The sequence below is a fragment of the Schistocerca gregaria genome, chromosome X, assembly GCF_023897955.1.
Source record: "Schistocerca gregaria isolate iqSchGreg1 chromosome X, iqSchGreg1.2, whole genome shotgun sequence".
Lineage (NCBI taxonomy): Eukaryota > Metazoa > Arthropoda > Insecta > Orthoptera > Acrididae > Schistocerca > Schistocerca gregaria.
The window spans coordinates 571,181,547-571,197,464 of NC_064931.1; the positions used below are offsets into that span (position 1 = coordinate 571,181,547).

The following is a 15,918-nucleotide window of genomic DNA, read 5'->3' on the forward strand; positions in this document are numbered from 1 at the left end:
CACAGTATTTGCCAGGAGGATTTAGGGAAACAGCGCTAAATTGGAATGAGGACGGTCAACCCCCCTCCCCCGCGAACACAATTCCATTATCTTAACCGTGGAACAAGCTCGCTCCAGCCTCCAGTCAACACTCTTGGCTTCGTCAGCGATAAGAGGGGATTCTAGGGATATCAGTTAGGGATGAAAATAAACAGAGGAGTTCCTGTTTAGTCAGCTCCTATCTGGCAATCTGCCTAGTACAGATGAGCCACAAAATTGTAAACAAACTATGTGACATCAAACAGGATTAATTTAGAACGTGTCTCTTAAGAAATCGTCAGATTTATGAGAATGTTGCTAATCAACGGGTAGGGGAGTGAGTAGGAATAGACTGCAAGAATCCAACTTCGGCGTTGCATTGTTACAATCGTAAACATTAAATAATTAATACGCTGAATTGATGTTAAAAATACATATGAAAATCATAGCACACATAGACATAATAAACAGACACTTCCTTAAACTGAATCCTTACTGACTACATCTTGAAACCATTTCTATGAAAAACGCCCTTCTACATGAAAACGAAGATAGGAATATGAAATGAACAAACGAAATCGATAATGGAGCAGTCGATTATCTTTTACACTGATGTGACAAAAGTAATTGGATACATCCTAATATCGTGTCGGCCCTGCTTCTTCCCGGCACAAGAGCACCCACTCGATGTGTCATGAACTCAACAGGTCGCTAGAAGTCCCCTACAGAAATACTGAGTTATGCTGCCTCTGTAGCAGTCCATAATTTCGAAAGCGTTGCCGGTGCAGGACGTTGTGCACGAACTGAACTCTCTGTTATGTCCATAAATGTTCTATAGCATTCATATCGGGCGAGCTGGGTGGCCAAATCATTCGCTCGGTTTGTCGGTAACGTTCTTCGAACTAGTCGCGTACAACTGGGGCCCAGTGAAATGAAATCGTTGTCTTCGAAAATGAAGTCCATGAATGGTTGCAAATGGTCTCCAAGAAGCCGAACATAACCACTTCCATTCAGTGATTGATTCAATTGGACCAGAGGATCCTGTCCATTTCACGTAAACACAGCCTACACCATCACGGAGCCACCACTAGCTTGCACAGTGCCGTGTAGGGTCGATGGCTCCATGAGGTCTGAGCCATACTCGAACGCTACCATCAGCTCTTACAAACTGAAATTGGGACTCATCTGACCACGACACGGTTTGCCAGTCATCTAGTGTGCATCCAATAGGATCACGAGCCCAGGAGAGGCGCTGCAGGCGATGTAGTGCGCACTCGCGTCGGTCGTCTGCTGCCATAGTCTATTGAAGCTAAATTTCGCCTCACTGTCAAAAATGGTTCAAATGGCTCTGAGCATTATGCGACTTAACTGCTGAGGTCATCAGTCGCCAAGAACTTAGAACTAATTAAACCTAACTAACCTAAGGACATCACACACATCCATGCCCGAGGCAGGATTCGAACCTGCGACCGTAGCGGTCGCTCGGTTCCAGACTGTAGCGCCTAGAACCGCACGGCCACTTCGGCCGGCGCCTCACTGTCCTAACGGATGCATTCATCGTGCGTCCCACATTGATTTCTGCTGTTATTTCACTCTTTCGCTTGTCCGTTAGCACTCATAATTCTACGCAAAAGCTGCTTATCTCGGTGGTTAGGTAAAAGCCGTCGGCCACTGCGTTGTCAGAGGTGAGAGGTAATGCCTGAAATTTGGTATTCTCGGCACACTCTTGACACTGTGGATCTCGGAATACTGAATTCCCTAACGATTTACGAAATGGAATTTCCCTTGCATACAGCTCCAACTACAATTCTGCTTTCAAAATCTGCCAGTTCTCGTCGTGCGGCCATTATCACGTCGGAAACTTTTTGATAAGAATCAAAATGGTTCAAATGGTTCTGAGCACTATGGGACTCAAATGCTGTGGTCATTAGTCCCCTAGCACTTAGAACTACTTAAACCTAACTAACCTAAGGACATCACACACATCAATGCCCGAGGCAGGATTCGAACCTGCGACCGTAGCAGTCGCACGGTTCCGGACTGCGCGCCTAGAGCCGCGAGACCACCGCGGCCGGCTGATAAGAATCACCTGGGTACAAACGACAGCTCCGGCAATGCACTGCCCCTTTATACCTTTTGTACGCGATACTACCGCTATATGTATATGTATATATCGCTATCCCATGATTTTCGTCATCTGTGTATTCCGGGCGAGCGATGCCCCACAGCTCGAATGCATTTGAAAAAAAGATCATATTTTAGAGCCGCTCAGTGCTGTTGATTAATAAACCTTTATTAACCATCGGTTAGTGATCATGTGATTAATTTGAGATATTCAAAATTTATTTCTAACAGCCTGTATGGCAACGTTCTTAGTGTGGCGTCAAATATAATAAAAACCGTAGTGCGTCACTGCTGTCAATAGCAAAATGCATTATATAATCAACCTATTCCTAGTCTGTGGACTGTACGAAAAGAATTGCAAGTTGCATTGCACTAACAAGCAGTTGTTTACCCATCATCGGTTTCCATCTGTCTGAAGCTGTGTTTTCGCGAGAATTAATTTCTCCCATTCTTCTGGGAATAGTAATCCCGATAAGCTGTTGCTTCAGATTATGCCTTTTATCTTGATTGTATTTTCTTGAGTCGACCTGTAAAACTGATCTGGAAGAACGGAGAAATTTTTAAGGGACGTTCTTTGAAGGAAAGGAAAAAATAGCTATGTGTTAGTACTGTTTTCTACTGCACAATAATATTTTTCGCAATTAGAGATTCTAACGTAATGGTCCAGAAGGGACCACAGGTTATGACAATCAAGTTTCGTCAAACCTGTAGATATCATTGCTGACACTGCGCTGCCCGAATAATCGAAAGTGTGTCGTGTTCGCACTGGAAGTTTCACTTTGCAGAGCAACAGCAAGTCGTCTTGTTAACCAAATACTGCAGAGTGAGAGAACTGACACGCACGGTCTTGGCGACCCCATGTATGAAGTCTTGCACTTGCAGTTACGTGGGAGAATTTATTATATTGTCATCCCTCAACTTTCCCCTGACTTCTCACGTCAGTGTTTCCGAATCGATAGAAAACGAATACTCTGAGGCCATAATGAATTTCGTGTTGGGCCGGCCGGAGTGGCCGAGCGGTTCTAGGCGCTACAGTCTGGAACCGCGTGACCGCTACGGTCGCAGGTTCGAATCCTGCCTCGGGTATGGATGTGTGTGATGTCCTTAGGTTAGTTAGGTTTAAGTAGTTCTAGGTTCTAGGTGACTGATTACGTCGGAAGTTAAGTCCCATGGTGCTCAGAGCCATTTGAACCATTTTTTCGTGTTGGTTCTGCGAGTTGTTACGATGTGACGCACCACTACAGTATCAGCTAAAGCTCAACTGTCGAACGCTGTATTTCGTTAATTTTAAGTATATTAAATGTTTAGCATGGGATATGAACCCGTTAAAAAGTTGTTCATTGTAAACTGTAATTCTATTGCGTACTGTATCGTCATGCTGTATTGCATTCTTATAAAGCAGATGTGTGTCTTAAAAAGTCAATGGTTCAGTATCAGACAGCAAACCCAAACGTCCACAAGTGAATGTTCGGTAGCTCCTAGGACTTTCTTCTGCTTCTTATCGATTCTTTCACCTCTAGCTCTGGTTTGTCAACCTGAAAAATTCCAAGTCGAACTGTGGTTTGGCGTCCACGTTAAATTTAACTGATTCGCAAGTCAGTTCAAACGCCAAAAGAAGATAAGAGTATGTATTCAAACCAATATCAGGGTTGAAGACAGCTCTTTTACATAGAGAAGGTGACAAAGAAGCATTGAGAGCTTAATGTGGCAACTCGCTTAATATTTATTACTCTCAAAAAACCAACTTATATTGTTAAACGCCCTAAGTACTTAGGGTGTTTCCGCGAAGCTGAATTAAAATAATATAACATTTTATGTTGAAGTGTACCAAGCGGTATGACGTAGTGGTTAAGATATTGAACTTGTTTTCAGAAAGAACAGCTTGCAGATTCCTGATTTACCATTGCGATTTATCTCTCGTATACGAGCTTTACGAGCACCTCGTGCAGGCCCAGAAGGATTGGATTGTTTGGATTGTTTGGGGAGGAGACCAAACAGCGATGTCATCGGCTCATCGGATTAGGGAAGAACAGGGAAGGAAGTCGGCTGTGCCCTTTCAAAGGAACCATTCCGGAATTTGCGTGGAGCGATTTAGGGAAATCACGGAAAACCTAAATCAGCGCCAGGAAGGCCCAGGGGATAACGATGCGCCACCGTCACGCGGATGCGGTATGGAGCAGCATATGGTCAGCACACAGCTCCCCCGGCCCTTTTGCCGACTTTCCAGACCGCAGAGCCGCTACACTCATTCAATTATCTCATCAGCAGGCTGAGTGCTCCCCTTCCTACCAAGGAAAATTTCTTGACAGTATCCGGAATCGAGCCAGGTTCTCCGAATGGCAGCCAGATACGCTGACCACTCAGCTACGGAAATGGATTTACGTCTCGTGTACTTTCCATTCATCGCTTTAAGGAATATCAGAACAATTTCTTCTCAAGGTGTGATGGCCGATTTCCTTCCCCATCAATTATCCAGTTGGCTAAGCTCTGCTTCCCTGATGATAATGGCGTCTACGAAACGTTGAACTCGAGCCCTCATATTTCACTTACAATAATTTTTTTATTACTTAAAGAATTTCATATGACGTTTTAAGGTTTTACCTGTCCGGTAAATGGAAGTGCCATGTGGCTAGGACCTCCCGGCGGGTACACCGTTCGCCTGGTGCAAGTCATTCGAGTTGACGCCACTTCGGCGACTTGCATGTCGATAAGGTTGAAATGATGATAATAAGGACAACACAACACCCAGTCCCCGAGTGGAGAATATCTCCGACCCACCCGGGAATCGAACCCGGGCTGTTAGCTATGGCAATCCTTGGCGCTGAGCACTCAGCTACCAGGGGCGGACTACGTATCCGGTAACTGAGATATTCAGTATTGTTGCAACACTGACAGGAACAAAAGCAGAATCGTTACCGCAGCTCAACTGATGTATCATCCGCAGATGCCTTACGTTTTGCCTTTCATTCAATGCGACGATCTAGTCTGACGCACGTAGATGTGTTCACTGCAGTTTTATAATGTCTAATCCATTTCAAAATACTTGCTAGTCTGTTAGCTGCGTGAAGCTGCGGTCAGGCGAGACAGTCATAACTAGAAACCGGATAATATGCATTTACATATTTGGCACCTTTTCACCGTTTATTGCATATTTTAACGAAGAACTACTGACAATACATATTTTCGCTCTATGTTTACAATATTTTAAAAATTTAGACGGGCGGTCTCTAGCTCGATCTAGTTTTGATGTCTAACAGATTGACCGCGACCTAGAACTACGTGCAATCGCTAACCGAGAGGCCATTGCCTAGCGAAATCATTACAGAAGAGGAACAGAAACAGGCAGAGTCAATGCCCCTGCACCCGCGCCCCCCGGTTAATCCCCACCGCTGTCATACCATACGCGTCGGCAACAATTAAATTAAACTACGCAAACTTTTAGTCACACGTCCACAGTTTCAGTTTAGCTTTCTATTTATTTGTACACAGTTGAACTTGTTTACGAAGTGTTGAGTGTAACGTGTGTGCGTCATGCCACCAGAAAAAAGAAACGTTGTTTCATGGATAGCTGACCATTCTGGAACATTTACGTTTGACAGAATTCTTTTATATTGTAGCGTTTTCGAGAAAAACGTTTCGTGCAAAAAAAATTTCAAATAGACCAGCATGTCAAGACAAGTCATCATATCGCAGGAATGCAGAAGAAAGGACCATGACAACTACTGACAACAGCAAGTTGCAGTAGCAGGGATTTTTCGAAAGGTAACCAAAAAAATCCATTTGAAATGGATTTATGGGAAGCATTCATTGCAATCAATATTCCTCTTCAAGAACTGACAAACCCTATCCTCAAAGGCTTCCTACGCAAATATTGCTTAAATCAAAATATACCAGATGAATCAACATTGCGTAAAAGTTACATATCGACAATTTACGTGAATGTTCTGGAAGACATACGCAACGAACTTAAGGACAGAATTATCTGGATTTCAGTTGACGAAACTACAGACACTTGTGGCCGCTACATTGCAAATTTAATTGTTGGTGCCTTAAAAGAAGAGCCTTCTTATTACTATTTAGCGGCCTGCAAGGAACTCCAAAAACTAAATCATTCTACGATCGCCACATTTGCGAATGACGGCATTTGAAAAATATTTCCAGAATCTTCTGCAGATGAGAAAGGGTGTTTGTGTTTATTTCAGATGCTGCTACCTATATGATCAAAGCAGGAAAAACCCTCCGAGTATTTTATCCCAATTTGATTCAAGTGACATGCGTTGCTCATGGAGTACATCACCTTGCTGAAGAAGTACGATCCACGTTTGTGAATGTAAATAAACCAATTTCATCCACAAAGAAAGTGTTTCTAAAGGTTCCTGCTCGCATCAAGACCTACAAAGAAAAACTTAGAAATGTGCCTTTACCTCCCGACTCGGCGATAACACTTTGAGGTACGTGGGTCGAAGCTGTGGTGTTTTGCAGTGAACAAAAAAATGGTTCAAATGGCTCTGAGCACTATGGGACTTAACTGCTGAGGTCATGACTCCACTAGAACTTGGAACTACTTAAACCTAACTAACCTAAGGACATCACACACATACATGCCCGAGGCAGGATTCGAACCTGCGACCGTAGCGGTCGCGCGGTTCCAGATTGTAGCGCCTAGAACCGCTCGGTCATCCCGGCCACACAATATTTTTAGCGCAGCGCAATCTGACTTTCAAAAATCTTTACAAAAAAATGGCCCTGACTAACATTAACCTATACGTTTCACAAATCGCTTACCTCACAAAAATCTTGGTTACTCGAACTACTGCAATACAGCGAGCGCCACTACTGCCAGCTAAATAAAAGATTCAAACTTCTGAAGGCACTAACTACTGACAGGCGTAGTTAGCAAATGAAAGATTTTGATAGAGAACAAACAATGTATTTACCTTAATAGTCATATATATAGCAGTTCATGACATCCAGTCTTACAAATTACAAAACACCGCCATCTCTCTCCCCACGTCCACCACTGCTGGCGGCTCACCTCCAACTGTGCAACACTACGCGCCGCTAACAGCCAACTGCCCAACGCTACAATGCCAACCAGCCACCGACTGCCCACAGCACAGCCAGTGATTTTCATACAGAGGTGGTGTTACAAATAAAAAAACCTAAACAGCCTACTTACAGTATATGCATGCAAATTAAGGAGAAACTAGAATTGCAGTGATGTTAAAAATCTGACTACACATATCTGATACTGATAATAGCACTGTGCTAAAAACGTCTGCGTGAAGAGTAACACCACTTCGTCTATAAATTACAGTCATATACGGCGGGACATAAAAACAACACGAAAAAGCTTTGTAAATTACCATGTGCTAGCTCAGGGTCCCATGCTTCCAGGGGACGGGGAGGGGGTGTTGACGCAACATGTTATGGTGGAGTGACTTGATTGACACTCTGCGGGCGACTAGCAAGATATGTCTGCTAAGCAGATCTTCCTAAACATATATTCTGCCCTGTATTCGTAGCAACATCGATAATGTATAGCGAAAACTCGGTATTGCAGTATGTCATAGGCTATATTTCCACTAAGTATAGTCTCACACAGGAAAAACTCTGTTCTCATGTGTCACATCCCACCACAAAAAACACGTGATTACTGATCCAACTTGAGAATCGTATCTGCGGCTACTGCTATTCTCCACTGCAGCATATAGCTAAGTTAAAGTCCAAAGTACACACTGCCTAGTAGGAACACTCACATCCATTAGGTCACGTGTTTCGAAAGGTAATGGGAAATGAGGTAGGAGTCCCACAGACGAGAAATCTATGAAAGAAAACAACGTGCTCTCCTACTCAAGAGAAAAAAAAAACAGCCCTATGCTAAAAATTATCGCGATAAATAACTCATTATCTAGGAGAAATTTTGAATACTACGTTCCATCATCGTCCATGCTTTTATGAAATGAATGGGACCGCTGTACACTGTACAAGTGATTATTGGCGTTTTCCGCTTCTGAATGTGTTGCCTTGTAACGAACCATGAGTCCAGTAGACACCTGCTTCATGGTGAGACAGAGAGAGAGAGAGAGAGAGAGAGAGAGAGAGAGAGAGAGAGAGAGAGAGAGAGAGAGAGACTGGTCTCACTCTGACAAATAAATGTGACATCACGGATAAGACCACCTTACAGTTGAACAAGGGATTTCCAGAACATTCGGTCAAAGGAACCTCATCGGTTCCTGAAAATATGCCTCCAGAACTTCGCATCAACTGCCCTTCCCGATTGGGAGTCCATTCAAAAGAAGCCCTCTGATTGGCTGCCTGTGAAATGTGGTGAGTGTATGTAAGTCCACAACCCACGTCCCTCAACCCCCATCCTCTCTGCTGAGGTGGCTGTAGTTATCTATCTGTTTTCTCTCTGTGCGTCTTTAAAATTGAAATGCAGTAACAACAACACCAACATTAGCGGCAAGCACCGTAGATTTGTAGAAGATAGACTACTGCCATGTAAGTAAATATTTTTTTCATAGATCTGTGGTAATCGTGTGGAAATCGGAAAAATTCCGTGTGTTAATTCTATAGTGAATTTCTCGTCAGTAATTCCGTTTCTTTTTGCTCATTACAGCACAGCTCAGGACATTATTCTGGCTTGTGAGGAGAGACAGGAAGAGGAGGTCGCTGGACCATGGCAGGCTATTCGGCCTGCTCCTGTTGAGGTCCAACCTCCTCTACAGTCGATGCATCTATATTTTTATTTAATATCCTTTTTCGTTCTACAGCTAGTCTACCGGCAGTATCTCGTGGCGGGCTACCTCCACACATGACCCCTGTGCGGGTGCCGCATGCGTGGCCTGAGCAGATGCCAACAGTATTCGTAAGGGCACACTCGCATACTACTGCGCTGAGGCGCCTCAGCACAAATCCACTGTCAGCTTCCCCACAACTGGGCTGTTCGTTCTGGCCAACCTGCGATTTGGTTGCTCACTGAGCTCGAGAAACTTTCATCGGAGGTCGATAAGCATTACAGCAACATCGTCCCCATGACTGAGTCAAAGGAGAATGTTGATTTGCAAAAGAAGGCTGTCATATTTGTCGTTTGTCATTAGATTGGAAAGCGGAAAGTCCTCGTAAGGATCATTGTCACCTAACAGGGAAATTTTGGAGTGTGGTTCACAATGAATACAACTATTACAGCGACACATATCCGCCTCCTTCCATAATTTGAGTGGGTGCAATGCTCACTTTCTTGTTGAGCACATGGGTGATTTCGTTAAGAAGAACGATCAGGTCAGTGTTTGCCTGAGAGCGTAGAGAAATATATATTATTCTCCAAACGAATGACGCCTATAATTATGCTGCGCTTCCTCGACCCAATACGTTTTATGCAGGCACCACTCCCGGAACTTGCTGAAACAGTGTACCAAGGTGATTTGCACATCACCTGAGGAGCATTTCCCGATGACGCAAAGTTTCAGCTTGCGAATAGGAGGGGGTTTTCCCATATGAGTACCTGGACAGTATGGCAAAACTCGATGAAACAAGACTATCTGACATGGCTTCATTCTCCAGTAATCACACGGGCTACACCAAAATGGATGTAGGGTACGAGCATGCTGTGAATGTGTGGCACGAATTTAATATCCCAACTTTTGGCAAATATGCAAAGCTGTCAAAGCAAGAACAGATGTGTATTTGCTTGCAGATGTTTTTGAAAAATTCTGGACAGTATGCATGAGCACATAAAACTCGACCCTGCCTTTTATTACACAGTGCTGCGGTTTTCTTTGGATGCACTGTTCAAGAAAATGAAGAAAACCATCGAACTATTGACTGTTTGGACATGATTCTTTTCCTTGACCGAGGGGTCCATGGGGGACTTTGCGAGTGTCTCCACAGGCACAGTAAGGCAAATAACCCACAGGTGGGTGAGTTGTTTAACACATCCATTGAGTCTAGTAATATGTATTCTAACGTGAATAACTTGTACAGGCATGCCATGCAACAACTGATGACAATTAGTGGATTTCAACTGTTGCCCTAAGAAGGTCTCAACAGATTATGTGAGATATTTAAAAATAGTGGCACGGCAGATGATTCTGATGTAGGGTATATTGTGGAGGTACACCTCGAATACCCTGTTAGTATGTATGATGTACATGCCTATTACCCAGTATGTCCAGAGCTACTAGATCTGCAAGGCACAGGTTCCATCCCCAATTTGATGACAACACTGGGGGACAAGCAGAGGTATGCTGTTCACTACCATAACCTACCCCGGTGTCTTCAGTTAGGAATGTTTCTGTTTGGAACTAGGCGTGCTATCTCCTTCAACCAGGGTTCCTGGTCGAAGGAGTATATTGATTTAAATACCGCACAGAGGGAGTGCGACGTGTGATTTTGAAAAATATTTTTTTAAATTAGTGAGCAATGCAATTTCTGGCAAAACTATGGAGAATTTAAGAAACTTCCGCAGTATTCTTATGGGCATTCCTTCAAATGGGTCACCACATCCAAAAAGGACTTTGTCGCTGTGGAGATGGCGAAGGTCGCATTAGAGTTCACAAAACCTGTCTGTCGGGATGTGCACGCAAGACCTATCCAATTTCCACATATACCATTTACATTATGAGTTTGCAAAAACTCATTTCGCTAGCCAGAAATTACTTTCTTTGGATACAGACAGCTTCATCTACTGGGTGAAGAACTGCGATACTTATGAAGTAATTAGGTACTAGGCGATGAATTCGACACATCCTCATGCACACCAATGATCCTTACGGCATTGTTCTGCAGAACAAGAAGGTTATCGCACTAATGAAAGACGAGGCGAATGGATTGCTGATTGTGGAGTTTGTCAGTCTGTGAGCAAAAGTGTATGCATATCACACACTGGGAGGTGCCACCCAGAGATAGGCTAAGGGTGTGCATCATGGTGCGTCAAGGGCCCTCATGGTTGAGGATTGTTCCGGGTGCTTGCACAGTGGTATTCATGGTGCTCCACCACAACCATGGGACATAGTGCAGCAAACTAGTATTCAATCACAAGGGCATGAGGTGTGCACTGTGCTGCAGTGTAAATTTGGCTTCTCGCCTCATGGCGATAAGAGGGTCAGGACCGAAACTCTCCCATACTGACACTATTCACTCCATGACATGAGTGGAGAGAACTATAGGTAGTGTATCAGTGTGTATAATATAAATGAATGTGTATGGAATCGTGTGACTGGCTCATCATACTGTTACCAGTAGTAGTATATTGCACACCGTGTATGCTATAGTGTAAATAGATTTTTCATGTACATCACACCCTGTATAATATTTCTTTTTCCATGCGTACCGTGTGCGTCACACTTTGTCTGCACACCATGTGTGCTTTGTATATAGTTTTGGTGTGCTTGTGTAGAAAAAATGATAAAACGATAGTAAAAAATTATAAAAAATCAGTTTAAAAGAAATATAAATTGCAGTGTGTTTTATTTCCCAATGTGTCTGACAGCAAGTCATATAAAAATGTGTACCAAGTGCAAACGTAATAGTGTAGTATTTAACTTTTACCTGCTTCTAGCCATCCCAGTCCCATTAGTTTTTTAGTACTCTATTTCCCAGCCGAATGACACTAGTAGATATTTCGGATACATCCACTGTTATTATTGCAGTATTTTCCATAAATACATAGTCCATTGTAAAAAAATTTGTCATGTTGCTCAAAATTCCTTACACTGTAGGCTATAGTTATTATTTGTAACAGTAATAGCTGAAGGGCAAAAAAGTGCCTCTACTTGACTGTTCAATCACATTGTAAAATACAAAAGTTTCTGTTTTCTAAACGAACAGAATTGTAACTTTTTCGCAAAATATCAAAAACGCGTCTCTTTCCTAAAAAAAGAACCAAACTGTATCACATGAAACAAATTCTTTCTGTGAATTTTATCTAAAAATAGTTCAAATGGCTCTGAGCACTATGGGACTTAACATCTGAGGTCATCAGTCCCCTAGACTTAGAACTTCTTTAACCTAACTAACCTAAGGACAGCACACACATCCATGCCCGACTCAGGATTCGAATCTGCGACAGTAGCAGCAGGGTGGTTCCGGACTGAAGGGCCTAGAACCACTCACCCACAACAGCCGGCTGATTTTATCTCGGGAATCAGTGTGTAGAAGGAATGAAATTGTATCACTGAACGCTGACATGCAGCAGTGTCTGAAAGAACCGAATTGTATGTCAAGAACAAAATTGTATGTCAAGAACAAAATTGTATGTCAAGAACAAAATTGTATGTCAAGAACAAAATTGTATGTCAAGAACAAAATTGTATGTCAAGAACAAAATTGTATGTCAAGAACAAAATTGTATGTCAAGAACAAAATTGTATGTCAAGAACAAAATTGTATGTCAAGAACAAAATTGTATGTCAAGAACAAAATTGTATGTCAAGAACAAAATTGTATGTCAAGAACAAAATTGTATGTCAAGAACAAAATTGTATGTCAAGAACAAAATTGTATGTCAAGAACAAAATTGTATGTCAAGAACAAAATTGTATGTCAAGAACAAAATTGTATGTCAAGAACAAAATTGTATGTCAAGAACAAAATTGTATGTCAAGAACAAAATTGTATGTCAAGAACAAAATTGTATGTCAAGAACAAAATTGTATGTCAAGAACAAAATTGTATGTCAAGAACAAAATTGTATGTCAAGAACAAAATTGTATGTCAAGAACAAAATTGTATGTCAAGAACAAAATTGTATGTCAAGAACAAAATTGTATGTCAAGAACAAAATTGTATGTCAAGAACAAAATTGTATGTCAAGAACAAAATTGTATGTCAAGAACAAAATTGTATGTCAAGAACAAAATTGTATGTCAAGAACAAAATTGTATGTCAAGAACAAAATTGTATGTCAAGAACAAAATTGTATGTCAAGAACAAAATTGTATGTCAAGAACAAAATTGTATTTGTAAGAATTGAATATCGGAAAAAAATTCGTTACCATAATTATGTCTTTCTTGTTGTTATTTACAAAAAAACCTATCCCATCTATATACATAAAGGATGTATAGGAAACAATTGACATTAGTTTTGAACATGAGTCCTATTAAGAAGGTGAAGCTTAAGTTGCAGAATAGCGAAATATATGTCATGGTTGCACGGGACTCTATGCCTATCGTGCTGCAAGTGTTTAGTTGTGGGTTCAGGTGGCACGTGACTGTGTCCACTTCGAAAGACATATAACAAACATGTCTAAAATTATATCACCTGTGATTGAGGAGAACCACAGACGTGGTACCTGGGTAAAGGTACATACTGACAGAATGTGAAAGAAAATAAAGTACACAGAAAGAATGGGGTGGAAATTCATTTATTTCTCATCCAACTTAAGATTCTATGCATTCATATGATCTTCCCCTCCCCTTTGACGTAGATAAGGGTATCCGTGTGGTCAAATAATCGAAGCGATGCCACCATATCTTTATAGGGTATAGCAGGATCCTCCCAGTAAATTCCATGGTAGAAATGTGTTCGCCACCTTGCACTCCTCCGTGTTTTAAAACACGTAACGTCCGTGAAAGATCTCAGTGACGTAATGCATGCTGAAAATGTCTCTGTTATATCAGAATCTTCTGTGTACGCTACGAATAAAATATCTCTAAATATGAATTGTCCATGCTCTTCATCACGGAAACGCTGAATGTCTATAATGGTGTTCATACATTGAGATGTCATTGTGAAATGCTGCAGGTATGGCACAGCTTTTTTTCAGTTATACAGCTCGTTACATAACACCACTGAGGGGGCAATAGTTAATCACACGTCAGAACTAGAGCATACACTCAAGTGTGTTCAGGAAAATTTGCCGAAGATTCAAATTCAATTCCCACATCTATAGGCTCTGATTTAATTATCTCGTTCTATTTTGAGCAATCTATTACGATGATTGGTTCCAGCTCCTTGAATTTCCATGGTTCAAATGGTTCAACTGGCTCCGAGCACTATGGGACTTAACATCTGAGGTCATCAGTCCCCTAGAACTTAGAACTACTTAAACCTAACTAACCTAAGGACATCACACACATCCATGCTCGAGGCAGGATTCGAACCTACGACCGTAGCAGTCGCGCGGTTCCGGACTGCGGCGCCTAGAACCACGTGGTCACCGCGGTCGGCGAATTTCCATGGGCTGAGTAGAGTAGTAGTAAGAAGTAGTGGTAAGAAGCATGGAACTGTGCATAGATTTCAAATTCTAGACTGTATATATTTCATCCCACTGGAGACATAAATTATCATACAGGTAGAATTCAAATTTCAGGTAGACTCTGGCGTTAGTTAACTTACAGTTATCATATTTGATGGAATCGTTTGTTTTATTCCCTCTTCTGTCAGTCTGCATCGCAAGTATGATGAATTTAAGCGCGTCCGATTGAGCAGAGGTCTTAATAGACCATGTCTGTCTGCTTGCAGTCGATAGAACTGGGTATTCAAAACGCTCCCATGAACGGAAAGATAGCGGTAGAAATACACTTGCATTCAGAACTTTTAAAAACTTTAAACGCTGCTCATCCAATACAGCATGTGTGGCATTCCCCAAATTATTTTATTGACAGTGATCTTGATCTCCTCTTGAGCTCTCTGAATGTTTGAATTGTTATCCGTTGCCCAGAATACCAGAATAAATTCCTGTTTGACGTTTAAAATAAGTTGTTACATGTCTTCAATGTATCCCATAACCAGTTTTAGAGGTACACATGCAGTAAATCTCATGTACTGCTCAGCTGTTATACTCACTAGCTCTTCTGTGAACCATCCAGCATTGTCTAAATCGTTCAAGTCCGAGGGAAAGGAAAGACATAGGTTTTAAGAGTTGATGCTATGCCTAAACTATGTGTATGGTCAGTCTCAACTCTGTTAAGCCCATAGTGTATCTCATTAAACAGGAAAACTAAAACATTACGTGTAAGGTTCGATTCCACTGTAGCAGTACTGTCTCTTTTCATAACTTATCCATCATGATGTATGAAGCTCCTGCATGGTAGGATTAAATCGTCCTGGTGTTAAATGGCAATCCTAATTTCATCATTGTTGTTAAATTTGGTTGAAGCATAAGGTTCATGCAAGAAGTATTCCTCACGTATAATACGCTCCTCATATTCTACTGCTTTAGTTATATCGAACGACGTCATTGTGAAGTTTCAGACCTACTGATTTAGGAAACTCGTAGTTCATACATGTTATCACCTTGCGGTTCTGTTGTGGAGTGTCACGCTGTGCGTTGTGCACGTCGGTTTTCTATATGATCCCCACGTTGCTTTTTGACCACTGGCACACCTCAATCTGTTGAACGTCGCCGCTGTCGCTCCTAGTCTTCCGGCAAGGTGGTGCCTTTATACTCACTGATAGGTAGGGGGACTGGTCCACTGCAAGTCCCGACTGGTTGAAGGTCATTGTCTCTGCCCATTCGAGGTCAGTGGTAGTTCTGCTCTAGCTGTACCAGTAGTTCTACAATGATTTCCTCACCACGGAAGTTGACAAGTTGATTGTCCTGGTCCACAATACATAGCGCCAAATAGCCCCATGTCTGGACAATTACTGGGAGGTATACAGCGTTGGTAGGGGTCTCAATAATTTTATACTCAGTTTCAACTAATGGAAAGAATCCCTAAATTGTATCCATCAACGTATTGTTGAGATAGAAGTTTGTTGCAATGTTACACTCGACACGGATTGTACTGGCAGGAAGTATGTATATTGACTGATTAGATCTGTAAAATTTA

The 15,918-nt window shown here is 42.0% G+C and overlaps 1 protein-coding gene across 1 annotated transcript in view; it reads right to left on the bottom strand.

The window, feature by feature from the left end:
* LOC126299097 (relaxin receptor 1) overlaps nucleotides 1-15,918 on the bottom strand; it is a 756,631-nt gene that overhangs the window by 549,353 nt on the left and 191,360 nt on the right. The gene's annotated exons all lie outside the window — the stretch shown is intronic.